Source organism: Ipomoea nil, unplaced genomic scaffold (assembly GCF_001879475.1).
Source record: "Ipomoea nil cultivar Tokyo-kokei standard unplaced genomic scaffold, Asagao_1.1 scaffold1474, whole genome shotgun sequence".
Taxonomy (NCBI): domain Eukaryota; kingdom Viridiplantae; phylum Streptophyta; class Magnoliopsida; order Solanales; family Convolvulaceae; genus Ipomoea; species Ipomoea nil.
In genome coordinates this window covers 877464-900821 of record NW_017617902.1, presented here as the reverse complement: position 1 = coordinate 900821, position 23358 = coordinate 877464, and positions in this window count along the sequence as shown.

Below are 23358 nucleotides of genomic sequence, written 5' to 3'. Positions count from 1 at the left end.
CTTCTTCCACCTAGGTCAACGGGATACCAATTCAACTAGCATGCAATATAATAGACTCATAAACCTACGAACGGTACCCGAAATATCAACTAGACATAGGCACGATAAACGGAGTTCGTTGTGAAACCACGGGGATCGGGGGACATCAAACGGGGAAGCCGGGGTCCCGAATGGGGATAATTTCCAGCGGGTAGCCGGTGGGTGGGGGGCCACCCGCCGGCTGCCCGCCGGTAACACTGTTCCGGGCAGCGGGTCGCCGGCGGGCAGCTACCCGCCCGCCGGTTGCCCGCTGCCGGAAACACCCATTTGGCCGTGGGTAGGTGGCGGGTCCCCTACCCCCCACTGACTCTTTTTCATCAATTACGCCCCGGGAACCGTTGTGGAACCCGGAACCATGCTTAGACACTTTACAACGCAATTAACGACAACACGTAGACAATTAACGGATCAAACACGAGCAACGAACGGCACATAACCTATCATGCTTTTCTAAACATAATCAACACCCAAACATGCGATTTCCCCACCCGATAATCCAAGAATAATATCATATGATACAACCTAGGGTTCTAATCACTTTTATATCAACAAGAATACGATTCGCCTTCTAATTGCAAGATTCGGTAAGAATAACACATAAGTATCAGGAAAATCACACAATTATCAAGAACAACACATAATCATCAAGAACTCCACATAATCATCAAGAACACCATAATTATCAAGAATCTCCCAATATCAAGATTATCAAGATCCCCCATGGGATCATCACATCAATCATCAATAATAATCACCACCAATCATTAATACACAATAATATGGGGAAACCCTAAGGGGAAATCATAACTATGTAAATAGGTTTTGTTGAGACATGGGTTACCTCTTAGCCTTAATTAATTCCTTGGCTATGAAGGGTCTTTCTTTAAGCTTTCTTGATTTCTTGATTTCTCCTAAGGGAATTCTTGGAACTCTTTGGGTGGTGAGAGATTAATGTGGTGGGGATTCTAGGTGCCTCCTAAGTTCCCTATTTATATATTTAAGACTCCTAGTTAGGGCCTGAATGGTATGGGTTTACTAATTCTATTCCTTATAGGGCTAGGGCTTGTTTTAGGGATAAGGGTCCATGGTCCATAGTGGACCATATTAATTAAAGAGAATCCTAATCATAATCTGAATAGTAAAAGGCCTACTTCCTTTATTCCTAATAGGCTTAGGACTCTTATTCGGGCAAGGGTCCACGGTTCAGGGTGGACCTCACTAATTAATTAAAGGTAAACCTAACATAATTAAATCATATTTAATTATTATTAACGGGATTAATTAAATAATTAATCCGGGTTTGAAGGCCGTAACACGGGGTGTTACACTCTCCCCCCCTTACGAGAAGCTTCGTCCCCGAAGCTTGGAAATCATTGCAGGGTTAACGAGTCAAGAGTAGAACCGTGGTCCTATAGAGAAGGTATTGCACGGGGAAATTGTATACTTGTACGCCTATGCGTGTTGGGTTTTTGGGAACGATTAGGTTTACAGGGCTAAGAGAGTGGGTTTCAAACTTGAGGACACGGTGAATTCAGGAATTAGGATCAAGTTTTCAAGGTTGTAACTTAGGTTGTGAGGTTGGCAACTTGTATGGAATCGTTAAAACATGGGATTAAGAATGGGGTCTGAAGGGTAGAAAGAGTTTTGAAATAAGGAGGGGGCCGATTTTCCGTGGGAGGGAAAGGAATTCTGCTAGGATGGGTTAAGGTTTCTCGATCCCAAGTGAATAATCTGGTTAGATGCTTTGATTACGATGCGTCGACGAGCTGATGATCCTCCTTCCTTGGTGTTGATACTTGCTTGACCTTAAGATCCTTGTTAGACCTTGCTTCCCAGGCTAAGGTTTCATCCTTTTCTTCTATCCTGAGGGAATTTCCCGTGGTGATTCAACACTTACTGCTTTAATGCACCCAAGGTCTAGACCAAGTTGGGTCGACCAAGCCAATCTGTAACACCCCGTGTTACGAATCCTAAAACCAACTGATTAATTAATTAATTAATAACCCAAAAGAAAGAATAAATTATAATGATTAATTAGGGAAAAAGGCCACCATAGCCCATGGGCCCAATTATATAAACCCAACCCCTAAACCCAATAGGAATAAACTCTAAATAAACCCTTGGATCTATAAATAGGGAACTTAGGGAGCACCTAGAACCCCCCACACGCCTAGACGCCCCATCACCCCAGGAGAGCTCCAAGAATTCCCTTAGAAGAAATCAAGAAAGCAAGAAAGTTTAAAGAAAGATCCTTCATAGCCAAGGAATTAATTAAGGCTAAGAGGTAACCCATGTCTCAACAAAACCTATTTTCATAGCTATGATTTCCCCTTAGGGTTTCCCCCCGTATGATTGTGAATGGCGAATTACTATGTTTATTATTGATGTTGATTTGATGATTCCATGGGGAATCTTGATAATCTTGATATTGGGAGTTTCTTGATAAATATGATGTTCTTGATAATTAATTGGGATTCTTGATGATTATGTTCTTGGCAATTATGGTGTTCTTGATGATGGATTGGTATCCTTGGTGATTTTGTGTTATTCTTACCGAATCTTGCAATTAGAAGGCGAATCGTATTCTTGTTAATATAAAAGGGATTAGAACCCTAGGTTGTACCGTATGATATTGTTCTTGGATTTTCGGGTGGGGAAATCGCATGTTTGGGTGTTGATTATGTTTAGAAAAGCATGATAGGATATGTGCCGTTCGTTTCTCGTGTTTGATCCGTTAATTGTTTACGTGTTGCCGTTAATTACGTTGTAAAGTATCTAAGCATGGTTTCGGGTTCCACAACGGTTCCCGGGAAGAAAAAGTGATGTAAAGAGTCAGTGGGGGGTAGGTGGGGGGTAGGGGACCCGCCACCTACCCGCGGCAATTCGGGCAGCTCCGGCAGCGGGCAGCCGGCGGGCGGGCAGCTGCCCGCCGGGCACCCGCTGCCCGGAACAGTGTCAGCCGGCGGGCAGCCGGCGGGTGGACCCCCACCCACCGGCTACCCGCTGGAATTTCTCCCACCTCGGGATCCCGGCTTCCCCGTTTGATGTTTCCCCGATCCCCGTGGTGTCCCAACGGACCCCGTTTGTCGTGCCTATGTCTAGTTTGATGTTTCGGGTACCGTTCGTAGGTTTATGAGTCCATTAGTTCGCATGCTAGTTGAATTGGTATCCTGTTGACCTAGGTGAAAGAAGTATGAACCCCTTAGGACTATTTTTAGTATGTGATGGATCACGCATAGGTTTGTTATACGCTTTATCCCCCTTCCCAATGTGTAATGTGGGTTGCATGTGCTTGCTATGTGTTATGTGTGTGTGTTACCCCAATTCGGTTGCGATCGGATTGGTTATCCTGAGCTGCGGTTCAGAAGCTGGCTGCGGTCAGATGGGTATTCCTGGCTGCGGTCAGATGACATTCTCTTGGGCTGCGGTCCACCGTTTGGTTGCGATCAAACGTTTCTATACGAGCTGCGGTTCGTCCTTTATCCTGGCTGCGGTCAGATGACACTCTCTTGGGCTGCGGTCCACTATTTGGTTGCGATCAAACATTATGATGAGCTGCGGTTCATCGGTCGGTTGCGATCGACCTCCCCGTGTTGCGATACGGGGCATGGTGCTGCGGGGCTATGTCAGAGCTATATGCGCTGACCCTCATGTATGGGCATGCGATCGGTCCTGTGGCGCCAACAATGTGCGTTATGTGTTGTGATATGAACGAGCTGTGATTACGAGTGTCTTGGGGGATGTGACTATGGGATTTATGTTGGGGATTGTTCATGTTGGGTTGTGATTATTGTTTATGCTTTACCTTATCTGCCTCACCTGTTGTGAACTGCATATGCTCGTGATAACTATTGCTCGTGTCTGACCTTATCTGTCGAGTCATTCCCGGTTTTAAAAGCTAGAGTTCGTAGGATATATCTTCATGCTCAAAATGGTTTTCATATATCTATATATATATTGCTATATGTATTGTATTTCAACGCGTTGGAGTGGGTTACCAGCATCGCTCGCTGAACAGATATATTTGGCTTTCAGGCACAGAGGATTAGAGCACTGGAGCGCGCTAGAACTGGAGCGTAGAAGTAGTGTAGTTTCCCTTTCGGCCTGCGTGCCAGGTTATGCATTTATATTTCGGAGAATAGTAGTTAGACAGCCTGTGCACCTGGGTTCTCTAGCCCGGGTGTGGCATAGCACCCCGTACACCTGTATTACGTTTTGGGATTTAATGAGATAATACCTTTATTTTATAAGTTTTTAAATGTCTTGAAAATCTGGGGTGTTACAGTTGGTATCAGAGCCTAAGTTTGACCCTAGGATAAGACTCTTAAGACCGGACTTTAGGACATTAGGCTTGAACTCCAGGTATCTAGGAACATGGGCTTCAGGAATCGTAGGATGCGCAGTGAGATTGTGAAACCTACACATCACCCCGCACTTCATCCCTCTCTAATATTAGAAATCCCTTCCCCACTTATTATATCAAGTTGAAACACAAAATAACATCAACCTTTAATCACCAGGATGGCACCCAAGAAGAAACAGTCAGGAACACCGAGACACCCCTCTCAAGAAATCTTGACTCAAGCCCTACAACGCCTGACCCAAATTGCCCAGGCACTAAGTACTATCGTTCCCCAACCTCTGCCAACAGACGAGAACTTGGAAATCCACCACCAAGTCTCGGCACATCAACCACCCACCCTCTCGGGAGACGAAGACCCCACAACCCTCGAGGAATGGATTGAGACATTCGACAAGGTGTTCAGGACGACCCAATGCCCCGAACGCCACCGGGTCAGGATAGCCTCCTTCTATTTCAAGCACGAGGCCGACAGCTGGTGGGCCCGCGAGGGGCCTATGTACGAACAAGACCCCGGATTCAACTGGGAGGACTTAAAGACGCAGTTACGGGAACAGTTCTACCCCAACCACCTGAAAGCCGCCATGTGCGAGGAATTTCTCAATCTAAGACAGGGGACGGCCCCGGTCTCAGAATACTACCAACGATTCTGCCGACTAGCTCGCCTCGTCCCCGAGCTAGTACCCACCGAAGGGATCAAAGTCAAGAAATTCTTAACGGGCCTCAAGCCCGAACACCGGAGGTCCTTGGCCGCCTAAGAACCGAAGACCCTCGGAGAGGCCTATGCCAATGCATGTCAGCTACAGCAGGTAGCGGACCCGCCTCCAGGGATGCAACTGGGGTATAAAAGGAAACCCGAAGGAAGTCGTCCAATTCTCGCCAAGGAAGCTAAGAACCCCAAAACCGCCCCACTTGACCAAACCATCGCGCCGACTACCCGGGGAAGGATCCTCACCCAAAGCAAGGCCAGGATCGGAGATAGCAACATAGTCTCCGGAACCTTCTTAGTGCACGCCACCCCAGCCATCATATTATTTGACTCAGGGGCTACCAACTCGTTTATAGCAACCAAGTTCGCCGCCCAGCTCGGTCTTAACGCCACCACCGAGGTCCGACTCCAAGTCAAGGTGGCCTCAGGCGAGGTCATAAAATGTGATCGCATGTACGAGCATGTAATGATCACCATTCAAGGAGTGGAATTTCCCAGTAACCTGATCCAGTTTCAATTAGATGGGATGCAAGTAATCTTGGGCATGGATTGGCTAGGGAAGTTCCAAGCGCAAATCCTGTGCGGAGAGCAGAAAGTGGTCCTACGAGGGCCAAACGGTAAGAGGGTGTCGTACCGCAGTGCCCGCCAGGATCCAGGGATCAAGCTGATAAACATGATGAAAATTAAGAAGTATCTGGGCCAAGGAAACGAGGCCTTCTTATGCTCAGTCGAAGACCTCAACGCCAAAACACCCGAACCACAAGCCATCCCAGTGGTAAACGAGTTCACCGACGTCTTCCCAGACGAAATTCCCGGGGCACCCCCGGCCAGAGAAGTCGAGTTCACCATAGACCTTATACCGGGCGCCGCCCCGATCTCTAAACCACCCTACAGGCTAGCACCAAAGGAAATGAAGGAACTGAAAACACAACTCCAAGAACTGCTAGATAAGGGTTACATCCGACCCAGCACCTCCCCATGGGGAGCACCGGTACTATTCGTTAAGAAGAAGGATGGGAGCATGCGCCTGTGCTTCGACTACCGGGAACTCAACCAAGTTACTATAAAGAATAGGTACCCCCTTCCCCGAATAGATGACTTATTTGACCAACTCAAAGGGGCAGGGGTATTCTCGAAGATCGACCTAAGATCCGGGTATCACCAGATCCAAGTGGCCAAACCGGACATCCAGAAAACGGCCTTTCGGACACGTTACGGCCACTACGAGTTTACCGTAATGCCTTTCGGCCTCACTAACGCGCCTGCCATATTCATGGACCTCATGAATCGAGTATTCCGACCTCACCTAGATGACTTCGTCATCGTGTTCATTGACGACATCCTAGTCTACTCCCGAAATAAAGAAGAACATGAGAAGCACCTTCGCATATCTCTGCAAACCCTCAGGGAGAACCAACTCTACGCTAAATTCTCCAAGTGCGAATTCTGGCAAGACAGTGTAGCCTTCTTAGGCCACGTGATAACCAAGGAAGGGATTAGGGTGGACCCCGCTAAGGTTCGCGCCGTTAAAGAATGGACCACGCCGAACTCGCTCTCGGAAGTCCAAAGCTTCTTAGGTCTAGCGGGCTACTACAGGAGGTTCGTACCCGACTTCACCAAGATAGCCCAACCCCTCATTAAGCTCATGAAAAAGGAAACCCCCTTCCGTTGGGACAACGGCTGCATCTCGGCCTTCCAAGTATTAAAGGATAAACTAACCACTGCACCCGTGCTAGCCATACCCTCAGGATCGGAAGGGTTTGAAGTCTACAGCGACGCATCCAAGAAGGGGTTAGGATGCGTACTAATGCAAAATGGCAAGGTAATAGCTTACGCATCCAGGCAACTCAAAACCCACGAAGAGAATTACCCCACCCACGACCTCGAGCTAGCCGCTATCATATTCGCACTGAAAATCTGGAGGCACTACCTGTATGGAGTACAATGCAAGATGTACACCGACCATAAGAGCCTGAAGTACATCTTTACTCAAAAGGACCTAAACATGAGACAACGAAGATGGCTGGAACTCATAAAGGACTACGACCTAGATATTCAATACCACGAGGGAAAAGCCAACGTGGTGGCGGATGCCCTAAGCCGAAAGACAAATCATTCCCTTAACACCACGTGGGTCCTACCGGACCATCTGTACAGGGACTTCCAAAGGCTACACTTGGAAATAGTAGAGCAGGGACAAACTCGCCCCAATGCCTATCTACTCAACACACAGGCCGTGCCCACCCTCTTCGAGGAAATCAAATCGGGACAACAACAGGACCCGGAACTAGATAAAATCCGCCGCGACCTGACTCGAGGGAAAGAGGGCCCCTTCGAAGCACACCCAGACGGCAGCCTCCGCTACAAAGGGAGGTGGTGTGTACCCTCAACGCACCCCCACTTGAAACAGCGGATCTTGGAGGAAGGACACAACTCCCCTTACTCCGTCCACCCAGGCGGTGACAAATTATACCAAGACGTAAAGAAATCATTTTGGTGGCCGAATATGAAAAAGGAAATCACAGACTTTGTGGCCAAGTGTCTGAATTGCCAAAGGGTAAAAGCCGAACGATGCAAACCCAAGGGACTCGTACAACCCCTTGAAATACCACAAGGAAAATGGGATTCCATATCCATGGACTTCGTCGGAGGGCTACCCCCAACGAAAACCGGTAAGGATAAAATCTGGGTCATAGTGGATCGACTCACCAAGACAGCGCGATTCATTGCCATGAAAGAAACATGGACGATGACGCAACTAGCCCAAGCTTACGTAAACCGGGTAGTGAAATACCACGGAGTTCCCCGGAACATTGTGTCCGACCGAGATTCCAGGTTCCTCTCGCAATTCTGGAAATCACTACAAGCGGCGTTGGGGACGCAACTAAAGCTAAGCACAGCCTTTCACCCCACCACAGACGGCCAAACCGAAAGAACCATCCAAACCCTCGAAGACATGCTAAGAGCCTGCACGCTCGATTTCCGAGGGACGTGGGAAGAACATCTAGACCTCATCGAGTTCTCGTACAACAACAGCTACCACGCGAGCATTCGCATGGCACCATACGAAGCACTGTGCGGTCAGAAATGTAGAACCCCATTATGCTGGGAAGATATGGTCAACCCGGGAACACTGGGCCCCCAATACCTTCAAGACACCATAGCTAAGGTCAAACACATCCAGTCACTAGTATATGAAGAGAAACCCGTAAGAATCCTGGACACCAAAACAAGAAATACCCGGAACCGAGTCATGGAAATGGTGAAGGTTCTCTGGACCAACCACGGGGCCGAGGAAGCCACATGGGAACTTAAGGACACAATGAAGGAGCGGTACCCCAAGCTGTTCACTCCAGGTAACTAAGGGAAAACTTTCCTTTTTTTTGTCGCCCAGGGCCAAGCTTCGGGGACGAAGCTTCCTGTTAAGGGGGGGAGAGTGTAACACCCCGTGTTACGAATCCTAAAACCAACTGATTAATTAATTAATTAATAACCCAGGAGAAAGAATAAATTATAATGATTAATTAGGGAAAAAGGCCACCATAGCCCATGGGCCCAATTATATAAACCCAACCCCTAAACCCAATAGGAATAAACTCTAAATAAACCCTTGGATCTATAAATAGGGAACTTAGGGAGCACCTAGAACCCCCCACACGCCTAGACGCCCCATCACCCCAGGAGAACTCCAAGAATTCCCTTAGAAGAATTCAAGAAAGCAAGAAAGTTTAAAGAAAGATCCTTCATAGCCAAGGAATTAATTAAGGCTAAGAGGTAACCCATGTCTCAACAAAACCTATTTTCATAGCTATGATATCCCCTTTGGGTTTCCCCCCGTATGATTGTGAATGGCGAATTACTATGTTTATTATTGATGTTGATTTGATGATTCCATGGGGAATCTTGATAATCTTGATATTGGGAGTTTCTTGATAAATATGATGTTCTTGATAATTAATTGGGATTCTTGATGATTATGTTCTTGGCAATTATGGTGTTCTTGATGATGGATTGGTATCCTTGGTGATTTTGTGTTATTCTTACCGAATCTTGCAATTAGAAGGCGAATCGTATTCTTGTTAATATAAAAGGGATTAGAACCCTAGGTTGTACCGTATGATATTGTTCTTGGATTTTCGGGTGGGGAAATCGCATGTTTGGGTGTTGATTATGTTTAGAAAAGCATGATAGGATATGTGCCGTTCGTTTCTCGTGTTTGATCCGTTAATTGTTTACGTGTTGCCGTTAATTACGTTGTAAAGTGTCTAAGCATGGTTTCGGGTTCCACAACGGTTCCCGGGACGAAAAAGTGATGTAAAGAGTCAGTGGGGGGTAGGGGACCCGCCACCTACCCGCGGCAATTCGGGCAGCTCCGGCAGCGGGCAGCCGGCGGGCGGGCAGCTGCCCGCCGGGCACCCGCTGCCCGGAACAGTGTCAGCCGGCGGGCAGCCGGCGGGTGGACCCCCACCCACCGGCTACCCGCTGGAATTTCTCCCACCTCGGGATCCCGGCTTCCCCGTTTGATGTTTCCCCGATCCCCGTGGTGTCCCAACGGACCCCGTTTGTCGTGCCTATGTCTAGTTTGATGTTTCGGGTACCGTTCGTAGGTTTATGAGTCCGTTATTTCGCATGCTAGTTGAATTGGTATCCCGTTGACCTAGGTGAAAGAAGTATGAACCCCTTAGGACTATTCTTAGTATGTGATGGATCACGCATAGGTTTGTTATACGCTTTATCCCCCTTCCCAATGTGTAATGTGGGTTGCATGTGCTTGCTATGTGTTATGTGTGTGTGTTACCCTAATTCGGTTGCGATCGGATTGGTTATCCTGAGCTGCGGTTCAGAAGCTGGCTGCGGTCAGATGGGTATTCCTGGCTGCGGTCAGATGACATTCTCTTGGGCTGCGGTCCACCGTTTGGTTGCGATAAAATGTTTCTATACGAGCTGCGGTTCGTCCTTTATCCTGGCTGCGGTCAGATGACACTCTCTTGGGCTGCGGTCCACTGTTTGGTTGCGATCAAACATTATGATGAGCTGCGGTTCATCGGTCGGTTGCGATCGACCTCCCCGTGTTGCGATACGGGGCATGGTGCTGCGGGGCTGTGTCAGAGCTATATGCGCTGACCCTCATGTATGGGCATGCGATCGGTCCTGTGGCGCCAACAATGTGCGTTATGTGTTGTGATATGAACGAGCTGTGATTACGAGTGTCTTGGGGGATGTGACTATGGGATTTATATTGGGGATTGTTCATGTTGGGTTGTGATTATTGTTTATGCTTTACCTTATCTGCCTCACCTGTTGTGAACTGCATATGCTCGTGATAACTATTGCTCGTGTCTGACCTTATCTGTGGAGTCATTCCCGGTTTTAAAAGCTAGAGTTTGTAGGATATATCTTCATGCTCAAAATGGTTTTCATATATCTATATATATATTGCTATATGTATTGTATTTCAACGCGTTGGAGTGGGTTACCAGCTTCGCTCGCTGAACAGATATATTTGTCTTTCAGGCACAGAGGATTAGAGCACTGGAGCGTAGAAGTAGTGTAGTTTCCCTTTCGGCCTGCGTGCCATGTTATGCATTTATATTTCGGAGAATAGTAGTTAGACAGCCTGTGCACCTGGGTTCTCTAGCCCGGGTGTGGCATAGCACCCCGTACACCTGTATTACGTTTTGGGATTTAATGAGATAATACCTTTATTTTATAAGTTTTTAAATGTCTTGAAAATCTGGGGTGTTACACAATCTCTTAGGGCGCACTTCCCAAAGTCTCTTGGGAGTCGATGGACTTTGGGTTGAATTTCTCTTCTTATTGAATTTCATCTCCTCTTTAGTGGATGAAATTCTTAGTAAGACTTCATGTCTTACCCGAGGTTCGGCATTGTTATGCCCTTTTTGTGTTATTTTTAATGATGAAGGTGTCCTTGCGTGCCCTTTTTCTTTTTAAAGCGCGGTCGGTTACCAAATCTCGTTGTGGGATGACTCGGTGACTTTACGAGTCATCTTATTTCCTTATGGGTCCTTAATGACCCTTGAAGTCTTGGCGCGAATGTGCTCTTCACCCTTTTGCTTAGCACCATGGACTACGTAGTTCTTGATTCCATACGACTTGTAAGGAGTCCTCTGATTTGCTCGAACGATGTCCATGGTTTGGAGGAGTCCCGGTCCATCCTTAGCATTTTGACTTTTAAGGTTTTCGTGGGTTCTTAGCACGAGTTCCCAACTCGCCTCCTTGGTTTGCGCAATCCTTTACGCCAAACATCCCTAGTCGGTTGTATCGTAGGATCCAACTTCAATTACTCATGCAATGTAATTGATTGTGATTTCCCGATGGTGCCTCGTGCGTCAAGGTCTTTTACGTAGGACACTATGTTTGGGTGGTTCATGGTTCCTTACCCAAGACTCACATTCGTCAATCGAGGCACACAAGTGCGCCACAAATCAATAAAATGAGGGGTTAAGAAATCAGCACATTGTACCAGTGGGCGCGAGGTGGGCGGTTGTCCGCCTGCCAAGCTCCTGCGAAGGACCCGCCAAGGTCCCATCAAGGACCCGTTGGGAACCCACGGGAAAATGACTAGGAAGAGTCAATTCCTTCGGGAAAGACCCCAAAAATGCACAGATTCATGTCCTGACAAGTCCCATGCCCTTGTGCACAATAAAAGGGACTTGGATACATAGGATGACCCATCGTGCAATGTTTATTGATCCTTAAGCACGAGTCCTAGAGGTAGATATACATATATATATATATATATATATATATATATATATATATATATATATATATATCTATGTCTTCTTGGTCTAGGTTAAAGGAGTGTAAGAAGTGCAAGGGCTAGGTTTCAAAGTCGAGGGACGGGTAGGGTCGATGTTTCCAAGGTCGTAATACAGGAAGGAAGGTTGCTACCTTGTAAGGGATTTGTTTGTAATGAGGGATCAAGAGTGAGGTTTGGAGTGACAGGACGGACTCTTTAACGAAATGGTACTTGATTGGCAAGGGGAGGGAAAGGGGCTAAGGACTCTTGGCTTCGAGTGATCATGCCTGTTTGGGGCTTGGTTGTGGCGTACAGTCGAACTGGTGATCCCTTTTCCTTGGCTTCGTTTGATTCAAAGATTTTCGTTTGATCTTCTCTTCCCGTGTTGAAGTCCCCTCCGTCTCTATTGCTTCCAAGGGAATTCTCGTGATGGTTTCCGTGTACGTTCCCCTCGGATGTTCAGGAGTCTGGACACAGCCGGTTAGTGGGTCAAATCCCTAGGTCTTGACTACAAATCCTTGCCGAGGGTTCTTAATGATGAAGGGGGTTTCAGGTTAGCCTTTCTTGTTCTATTGGGTTTCATCCCTTCCTTGGTGGATGAAATTCTTAGCAAGGCTTTATGTCCTCCTTGAGGTTCGGCCTGTTGCACCTATTTGACGATGTTTTCTGTAGCGAGGGCCCCTGACACATTGTTATCTTTGGAACGTACTTGTTTGCCCGCTCTTGTCAACTCATGGCGTTCTTCGATGGCGTACGTGCCGGTTATAGTTTCTCGTAAAGCCTTCACGGTTTTCGTGCAAGGGTGGGATGATACGTATTCGTAACTTCCACCTATTTCGCCGATTCCTATCTAACAACTTATTTTAATATCGAATCAACGAACGTCGGTTCTTCACGCCCTGGGTAGGGTAAGGGCTTTATACTGCTCTACAATTTTTAACAGGGTTTCCAAAGGAGTGGGGATATAAACTTTGAGTAATGGCGATGATTCCAATGCTTATAACAATTTAGGTTTTCCGAGGGTTTGGGTTAGGCGCAACAAAGGGTGAGCAAGGTCATGATGGTTGTGAATTTGCTTTTAAGGTAATTAAGGATTCGGGGTGGGAGTTTTCAACAAATAGGGATATCAAGATGCTGGGGTTTCAGGGCGGATGATATTTTAAATTGGGGTGGTGGGGTCACAAGGTGTCGCGATATACTTACCTTGCACCCAAGGATTTAACTAATGGTGTCGTTCATTCGCTACTTTAATCAGCGTCCTAGTTCTCTTTCCTATTTGTTGTGGGTGCAACCTGGGTTTGCCGAGGTAAAGTAACTTGTCGGAAGGTGCATGCCATTTGTCTAAATCGGGGGTTATCGTGGTTAACCCTGGGTTGGTGACTATTGCAGTCCGTCCCTTTTAGTAGTCCTGACGTCTTGATGCAACATCTTTTCACCGGCTCTTCTTAGTAGTCATCCAAATCTTCCTTTTCTTTGGTCACGGTCCTTGTCGAGTCCTTTGACGGAAGTTAGGACGAGGTGGTTTATCGGGTAAGTGTACGTTACCCAGTTGTGGAAGTAAACTTATCTACTCGCACCCTTACCTGGTGTGGTAAGCGTAGGGGGAGGTTCCTTTAAGTTAGAGAGGGATGAAGTGAGGGGAGGTTATGTGTAGGTTTCACAATCTCACCGCGCGTCCTAAGATTCCTGAATCCTATGTTCCTAAGTACCTAGAGTTCAAGCCTAGTGTCCTAAAGTCCGGTCTTAAGAGTCTTATCCTAGGGTCAAACTTAGGCTCTGATACCAACTGTAACACCCCAGATTGTTAAGACTTTTTAAAACTTATAATAAAGGCAGAATCTTATTAAATCCCAAAATATAATACAAGCGTTCGGGGTGCTATGCCACACTTGGGCTAGAGAACCCAAGTGCACAGGCTAACTAACTAATATCCTCAAAGTGTAATTACATAAGTATGGAACGCAAGCCGAAAGGGAAAACTATCTACTTCTACGCTCCGAGTTCTAGCGCACTCCAGTGACTTAATCTTCTGTGCCTAAAAGCCAACGTGTTGAAATACAATACATATAGAGATATATATAGATATACAAAAACCATTTTGAGCATGAAGATATATCCTACGAACTCTAGCTTTAAAACCGGGGATGACTCGACAGATAAAGCCAGACACCAGCAACAGTTATAACAAGCATATGCAGTTCACAACAGATAAGGCAAATAAGGCAAGCATAAACAGTAATCATAACCCATCATAAACAATCCCCAATATGAAACCCATAGTCACATCCCAAGACACTCATAGTCACAACTCGTCCATATCACAACACATAATGCACATTGTTGGCGCCACAGGACCAATCGCATGCCCATACATGAGGGTCAGCGCATATAGCTCTGACACGGCCCCGCAGCACCATGCCCCGTATCGCAACATGGGGAGGTCGATCGCAACCGACCGATGAACCGCAGTTCATCATAATGTTTGATCGCAACCAAACAGTGGACCGCAGCCCAAGAGAGTGTCATCTGACCACAGCCAGGAAAAAGGACGAACCGCAGCTCGTATAGAAACGTTTGATCGCAACCAAACGGTGGACCGCAGCCCAAGAGAATGTCATCTGACCGCAGCCAGGAATACCAATCTGATCGCAGCCAGCTTCTGAACCGCAGCTCAGGATAACCAATCCGATCGCAACTGAATTGGGGTAGCACACATACATAACACATAACAAGCACATGCAACCCACGTTACACATTGGGAAGGGGGATAAAGCGTATAACAAACCTATGTGTGATCCATCACATACTAAGAATAGTCCTAAGGGGTTCATACTTCTTTCACCTAGGTCAACGGGATAGCAATTCATCTAGCATGCAATATAACAGACTCATAAACCTACGAACGGTACCCGAAACATCAAACTAGACATAGGCACGACAAACGGGGTCCGTTGGGACACCACAGGGAACGGGGAAACATCAAACGGGGAAACCGGGAGCCCAAGGTAGGGTAATTTCCAGCGGGTAGCCGGTGGGTGGGGGTCCACCCGCCGGCTGCCACTGTTCCGGGCAGCGGGTGCACGGCGGGCAGCTGCCCGCCCGCCGGCTGCCCGCTGCCGGAGCTGCCCGAGAATGCCGCGGGTAGGTGGCGGGTCCCCTACCCCCACCTACCCCCCACTTACTCTTTTCATCACTTTTCGCCCCGGGAACCGTTGTGGAACCCGAAACCATGTTTAGACACTTTACGACGCAATTAACGACAACACGTAGACAATTAACGGATCGAATATGAGAGACGAACGGCACATAACCTATCATGCTTTTCTAAACATAATCATCACCCAACATGCGATTTCCCACCCGATAATCCAAGAATATTATCATACGATACAACCTAGGGTTCTAATCACTTTTATATCAACAAGAATACGATTCATCTTCTAATTGCAAGATTCGGTAAGAACAACACATACTCATCAAGAATCCCAAATAAATCATCAAGAACACCATAATTACCAAGAACAACACATAATCATCAAGAATCCCAATTAATCATCAAGAACGCTATAATCATCAAGAAACTCCCAATATCAAGATTATCAATATTCCTCATGGAATCATTATATCAACATCAATAATAATCACAATAATTCGCCATTCACAATAATATGGGGGAAACCCTAAGGGGGGATCATAGCTATGAAAATAGGTTCTGTTGAGACATGGGTTAACTCTTAGCCTTAATTAATTCCTTGGCTATGAAGGATCTTACTTTAAGCTTTCTTGATTTCTTGATTTCTCCTAGGGGAATTCTTGGAGCTCTTTGGGTGGTGAGAGATTATTGTGGTGGGAATTCTAGATGCCTCCTAAGTTCCCTATATATAGATCTAGGGGTCTTATTTAGAGTCTAATCCTATTGGGATTAGGGGTTGGGTTTAGATATGAGGGCCCACGGACCATGGTGGGCCTTTTTCCCTAATTAATCATTTATAGTTTATTCTTTCTTTTGGGCTATTGATCAGTTAATTAGTTAGCTTTAGGGGTCGTAACACGGGGTGTTACACTGTCCCCCCCTTACAAGGGGCTTCGTCCCCGAAGCCCGGTGTGATAGTTCATCCTTCCACCCCTAGACATCTCGTAGCTTGGCCTCCTGACCAGGAATGTGGCCCTACGTTTGCCTTGGTTTGGGGTAGGCTGGACTTTTGATGGTGTTGTGATAGAGAAGTTTTCGGTTGTACCTCGATTTCCTGCGCTGGAACTGGATGCCCCACGAGTGCCCAAGGCGGCCTCAATCGCTGCTACCCTCTGATCGAGTGCGCGGGTGGTGCGAATCAAGGATGAGAACCCCTCTTCCATGATTTGGTTCTGCCGATTGAGTTGCGCGAGAATTAGGCTCGTCGTCCTCCTCCTGTTCCTCATTTCCCTCCGAGCCCCCACAATCTTGCATGGCTCGTTTGAGCTTCTTGTTGGAGATGTCCAACCGGTCAACCAATTCTCTTCGTTCTTCCTCGGGTTTTTGGCAGATTTCTTCGAGGGTAAGGTAGTGTCCTCCCTCGGTGTAGTAGATGTCGTTACGGCGGAGGTTTTGGGCATTGAAAACCATGCTGTTGGCGGTTTTGACCTCGGTGTGGCTTAGATCCACCCCCTTTTTCTCCATGATCCAACTTAGGATCATCCTATAGGGTAGGCTAAGCCGGTTGTTCGTTTTACAGAATTCCATATGCTTTAGCATGAGGGCCGGTAGGTTGAACTTGATTTTATGCTTTAGGAGATACGCAAAGGTGCACTCCAAGCTCCCCACGTCCTTGCTTTTGTTATTGGTGGGCAAGAAGCTATCGGTTACAATCATAACCAATATCTTTTGCTCCGCCGATAGCCACTTTCGGTTTGGTCGGGTGGCCGAGGTGAATCCGTCCTCTTTCCCGAGCAAGTACCCGAGGTAGTCCTTGTATCCCATAGTTTGGGTGTCAATCCACCCCTTTCGGTCGTAGTTGGACACACCCGTGGTGGTCAATTTCAAGAGCTTGGACAATCGGCCTTCGGAAAGCACAATTTCCTTGCCACGGACTTTGGTGGCGATTTCTACCTTGTCACCCCGTTTGGTAGCCACAAGGTGTTGATAGAATTCCTTCACCAATTCGGGGTACGTATCCCCTTTGATAGTGAGGTATGCATTTAGAAGGCCTTGGTATTTAAGCATATCAACCAATTCCGGAGAAAATTGGTCAGGTTCAAGTGCTTTACCTCCGATTACAGTGTAATCTGCGTTGCTCCACTCCGGGGTGCGGATTCCGAGGGGTTTCTTTGGCATCGTGATACTCGTTCGATGGGGGTGTTTGCCGGCGATTTTTTTTCCGGTGAGGCGGCACGGTCTCCGGCGGGTTTTCCGGCGAGGCGACGCGGTTTTCCGGCGGGTTTTCCGGCGAGGCTGCGACGGAATTTCGGCGTGTTCTTCGCTTGCGAGGTCGACGCCGGCGAGGTGGGGTCCGGCTCTGGTGCGTCGGGGGTGCGGTGGCGTCGTGGGGTCGGCTGGGCAGCGGGTTGAGGCTGGGCGACGATCGGGTGGACGGCAGGTGGTCTTCGGCGGCTCGGTCTGGACGGCGGCGAGACGGGCGACGTTGCAGGGGAGTGGCCAGGCGGTGGCGGCGTCGGTTCGGCGTTGGTGGGAGGTGGCTGCTACGGTGGGGCAGTGGGGGTATGCGAGAGGGAGGAGGAGGGGGTGTGGGGAGAGAGAAGGAGAAGAAGAAGAAGAAGAAGGGTTTTTGATTTGGGGATTTTGTGGGTTTTAGGGATTTAGAGGGGTTTAACAAGGGAATATCCTCTTGAGGTTTCAAGAAACACTCATGGCTTAGTGGTTGGGACTTGGACTTGTAAATAGGAGGTCTAGAGTTCAATTCCTAATGGTAACATTAGGTATTTCTTGATGAGGTGATTTTTGTCCTTTTCCTTGTTTCGTCTTTTAGTGAGAAAAGGTTGGGTTGGTGGCATAACTTGTGTTTTACTCTCGTAGTGGAATTGGAATTTGAACGAAAAGGAATCTTTATTCATAATAATTCCGAAATAGCTAAGTGAAGTAAGCGGTCTCTTCAGACACGGGGGTGGTTACAAGGGGAGTGACTGTTTATCCTAGACAGAACTCGCTTTCCGGATTTTCTTCTGTGGGTTCCGCATGGTCCTTGTCTTCCGGGATTGGGTCTCCCCCTTCTAGGTCCTCTTTGTTCCCGAGGTTGGCTTGAGTGTGGCTCATAACGAATACCTTCCCGGGAGCGCCGTAATTCCCTTGATGACCGGTGCCCCCGTGTTGACCCACGGTGGCGGGGCGCGGTCTTTGGGGTCGAGTGCACTGGAAGGCCTTGTGTCCTTCCTCCCCGCAGTTGAAGCATCGCCAGGGGTTGCCCGCGCAGTCCTTGCCTCTATGGCTTTTGTTGCACCTCGGGCAAGGGAAGCTTCTTGGGTTAGCTTCATTGTTCCCCAGGGGCAGCCTCTGGTTGGTCGGGTTGTTCGATCGTGTACCGGTGTCGTTCGTGGTTCTTTTCACCGGCGGTGCCCCACTTCCGGTGTTCCTTCTTCGCATTTGTTCCTGAACTCCGCGTTGGAGTAGTTGGATTCGATAGAGATTTGCGGCACTGACGTAAGCCTCGTTGAGGGTCCGAGGTCTGCTTACCACTAGTGCCTTCCGGGCTTCAAAGTTGAGGCCCGATACGAATCTCTCTATCTTGGTTACCTCGGTGGGGACAAGTTCTAGCGCGAAGCGTGCCAGCTCGAGGAATCGTTTATGGTATTCAACGACGGTGGTCGTCCCTTGCTTTAGATGAAGGAACTCTTCGTACATGGATGCCTTCACGTGAGTTGGGTAGAACCGTTCTCGTAGTCGTGCCTTGAGGCTTTCCCAGTTGAACCCCGGTTCTTGTCGGTGGTTAGGTCCCTCGTGGATCCACCAGAGATCGGCCTCGTGTCCGAAGTAGAACGAGGCTATTTCCACGCGGCGTTCCTCCGGACATTCTACCACCCCTAGAATCTTATCAAGAGTCCGGATCCATTCCTCTAAGACCGCGGGGTCCTCTTCTCCGAAGAACGTGGGTGGTCGGTGATTTGAAACTTGTCGGGCGATGTCTGAGTTTGTGTTTGTCGGAGGTGGTGGGGGTCTGATGTTGCGAAGGGCCGCATCACTTAGTGCCTGCGCGACTTGTGTTAGTTGCTGTAGAGTCTGGGTTAAGGGGTCGTCGGTAGCGGGTTCTAGAGTTCTTGATTGTCTTCTGTTCGGTGCCATGCTATCGTCTTTCTGGTCAGTGTTTATAAGAACGTTAGGTTAGAGTCTGTTGTACTTCTTATGAAGTGATAAGTGGGGAAGGGTTATAGAATGGGGAAGGGTAATGTGTAGGGAAGTTATGTGTAGGTTTCACAATCTCACCGCGCATCCTAAGATTCCTGAATCCTATGTTCCTAAGTACCTAAAGTTCAAGCCTAGTGTCCTAAAGTCCGTTCATAAGAGTCTTATCCTAGGGTCAAACTTAGGCTCTGATACCAACTGTAACACCCCAGAGTTTTTAAGACTTTTTCAAACTTATATAATAAAGGTAGAATCTCAATAAATCCCAGAATGTAATACAGAAGTACGTGGTGTTATGCCACACCTAAGCCAGAGGACTTAGGTGCACAGGCTACTAACTGAAATCCTTAACAATGACAATACGTAAACATGGCACGCATGCCGAAAGGGGAAACTATCTATTCTACGCTCCAGTTCTAGCGCGCTCCAGTGCTCTAGTCCTCGGTGCTTGAAAGCCCAATATATCTGTTCAGCGAGAGATGCTGGTAACCCACTCCAACGCGTTGAAATACAATACATATAGTAATATATATAGATATATGAAAACCATTTTGAGCATGAAGATATATCCTACGAAATCTAGCTTTAAAACCGGGAATGACTCGACCGACAAGGTCAGACGCAAGCAACAGTTATAACAGTCATAAGCGGTTCACAACAGATAAGGCAAATAAGGCAAGCATAAACAGTAATCATAACCCATCATAAACAATCCCCAATATGAAATCCATAGTCACATCCCAAGACACTCATAGTCACAACTCGTCCATATCACAACACAAAATGCACATTGTTGGCGCCACAGGACCAATCGCATGCCCATACATGAGGGTCAGCGCATATAACTCTGACACGGCCCCGCAGCACCATGCCCCGTATCGCAACACGGGGAGGTCGATCGCAACCGAACGATGAACCGCAGCTCATCATAATGTTTGATCGCAACCAAACAGTGTACCGCAGCCCAAGAGAGTGTCATCTGACCGCAGCCAGGAAAAAGGACGAACCGCAGCTCGTATAGAACGTTTGATCGCAACCAAACGGTGGACCGCACCCCAAGAGAATGTCATCTGACCGCAGCCAGGAATACCAATCTGACCGCAGCCAGCTTCTGAACCGCAGCTCAGGATAACCAATCCGATCGCAACCGAATTGGGGTAGCACACACACATAACACATAGCAAGCACATGCAACCCACGTTACACATTGGGAAGGGGGATAAAGCGTATAACAAACCTATGCGTGATCCATCACATACTAAGAATAGTCCTAAGGGGTTCATACTTCTTTCACCTAGGTCAACGGGATACCAATTCATCTAGCATGCGATATAACAGACTCATAAACCTACGAACGGTACCCGAAACATCAAACTAGACATAGGCACAACAAACGGGGTCCGTTGGGACACCACGGGGAACGGGGAAACATCAAACGGGGAAACCGGGAGCCCAAGGTAGGGTAATTTCCAACGGGTAGCCGGTGGGTGGGGGTCCACCCGCCGGCTGCCACTGTTCCGGGCAGCGGGTGCCCGGCGGGCAGCTGCCCGCCCGCCGGCTGCCCGCTGCCGGAGCTGCCCGAGAATGCCGCGGGTAGGTGGCGGGTCCCCTACTCCCACCTACCCCCCACTGACTCTTTTCATCACTTTTCGCCCCGGGAACCGTTGTGGAACCCGAAACCATGCTTAGACACTTTACGACGCAATTAACGACAACACGTAGACAATTAACGGATCGAATACGAGAGACGAACGGCACATAACCTATCATGCTTTTCTAAACATAATCAACACCCAACATGTGATTTCCCACCCGATAATCCAAGAATATTATCATACAATACAACCTAGGGTTCTAATCACTTTTATATCAACAAGAATACGATTCGTCTTCTAATTGCAAGATTCGGTAAGAACAACACATAATCATCAAGAATCCCAAATAAATCATCAATAACACCATAATTACCAAGAACAACACATAATCATCAAGAATCCCAATTAATCATCAAGAACGCTATAATCATCAAGAAACTCCCAATATCAAGATTATCAAGATTCCTCATGGAATAATTATATCAACATCAATAATAATCACAATAATTCGCCATTCACAATAATATGGGGGAAACCCTAAGGGGGAATCATAGCTATGAAAATAGGTTTTGTTGAGACATGGGTTACCTCTTAGCCTTAATTAATTCCTTGGCTATGAAGGATCTTACTTTAAGCTTTCATGATTTCTTGATTTCTCCTAGGGGAATTCTTGGAGCTCTTTGGGTGGTGAGAGATTATTGTGGTGGGAATTCTAGATGCCTCCTATGTTCCCTATTTATAGATCTAGGGGTCTTATTTAGAGTCTAATCCTATTGGGATTAGGGGTTGGGTTTAGATATGAGGGCCCACGGACCATGGTGGGCCTTTTTCCCTAATTAATCATTTATAGTTTATTCTTTCTTTTGGGCTATTGATCAGTTAATTAGTTAGCTTTAGCGTTCGTAACACGGGGTGTTACAGTCGGCATCACTGTATCCTACAAGATTCAGATTAGTATCATTCGAAAACCAAATGCCATAATTGAGAGTACCTTTGACATATTTAATTATTCTTTTCACCACTTTAAGATGTGATTCTTTAAGAGAAGCTTTAAACCTGGCACATATTCCAACACTGAGCATAATTTCTGGACGGCTGGCTGTCAGATACAGTAGACTCCCGATCATGCTCCTATATAAAGTAGGATCAATTGGCTTCCCTGATTCATCTTTGCTTAATTTTGTAGTTGTAGATATTGGCGTTCTTGCTTCTTTAGCTGACTCAAGTCCGAACTTTGTTAGCAGGCCTTTTGCATATTTTTCTTGAGATATAAAAATACCTTCATTGGTTTGTTGGACTTGTAGTCCTAGAAAATAGGTTAGTTCACCGATCATACTCATTTCGAATTCATGTTGCATGACTTGAACCAGCTGATCTGTAGCACCTATTTGAGTGGAACCAAAGATAATATCGCCAACATAAACCTAAGCAATTGTAATATGCTTACCTGACCTTTTGATAAATAAGGTTTTGTCGACTCCCCCGCGGTTGTAGCCGTGCTGGAGAAGATATTGGGATAGACTTTCATACCAGGCCCTTGGAGCTTGTTTTATACCATATAGAGCCTTGTCCAGTTTATAGACATGGTCAGGATGATGAGGATCTTCAAACCCTTTAGGTTGAGCAACATATGTCTTCGGACAGATATCCATTTAGAAAAGCCGTTTTGACATCTAGCTGGAACAATTTTATCCATAGAGCACACGCTATACATAGAAGAAGGCGAATAGAGTCTAGGCGTGCTACAGGTGCAAACGTCTCTTCACAATCGATACCTTCAATTTGAGAGTAGCCTTGTGCAATCAGTCTTGTTACGTTCAAATTGTCCGAGTTCTTCCTACGAAGCTTTAATCCAGTGTTCATCAGATAGTGCTTCTTTTACCGTCTTGGGTTCGATCTTTGATGTGTAACACGTATACCCTGCAAGCTCGAGGTAATTTCATTTAATTCCTCCTTACTCCAGAGGATGAATCTCCTATGATACTTTGTGTAGGATGATCTTTGTGAAGGCCGATAGCCCCGTCGAGTGCTACAGCATCTGGGTCTGGACCAGGTTCTGGACTAGTAGCTGGAGGAGTTGGAGTAGAATCTGATGATGTAGTTTCAGGGGGTTCTGGATTATTTGTGTCAGATTCTGGAGTAACTTCTGGGTTAGAGACTCTTATAACCTCGGTTATTTCCTCAGGTTGATCATCAACCACCACGTTTTCCGATTCCATGATGGATTTTGTAACTTTTTTGTAGACCCGGTAGGCGCGACTATTCGTTGAATACCCAAGAAACTACCCTTCATCACTTTTAGGCTCGAATTTTCAAGTTGGGTTTCGGTCCTTCAAGATAAAACACCGTGAGCCGAAAATATGAAAATAGTTAATATTAGCCTTCTTACCTTTCCAAATTTCATATGGAGTATGATGCGTTCTAGGTTGTAGATATACTCGGTTTATCGTGTGACAAGCAGTACTTACTGCTTCAGCCCAAAATCTGTGAGTCAAGTCTTTTGCATTGAGTAGAACCCGAGCCATCTCTTGAATCGTCCGATTCTTTCTTTCAACCATGCCG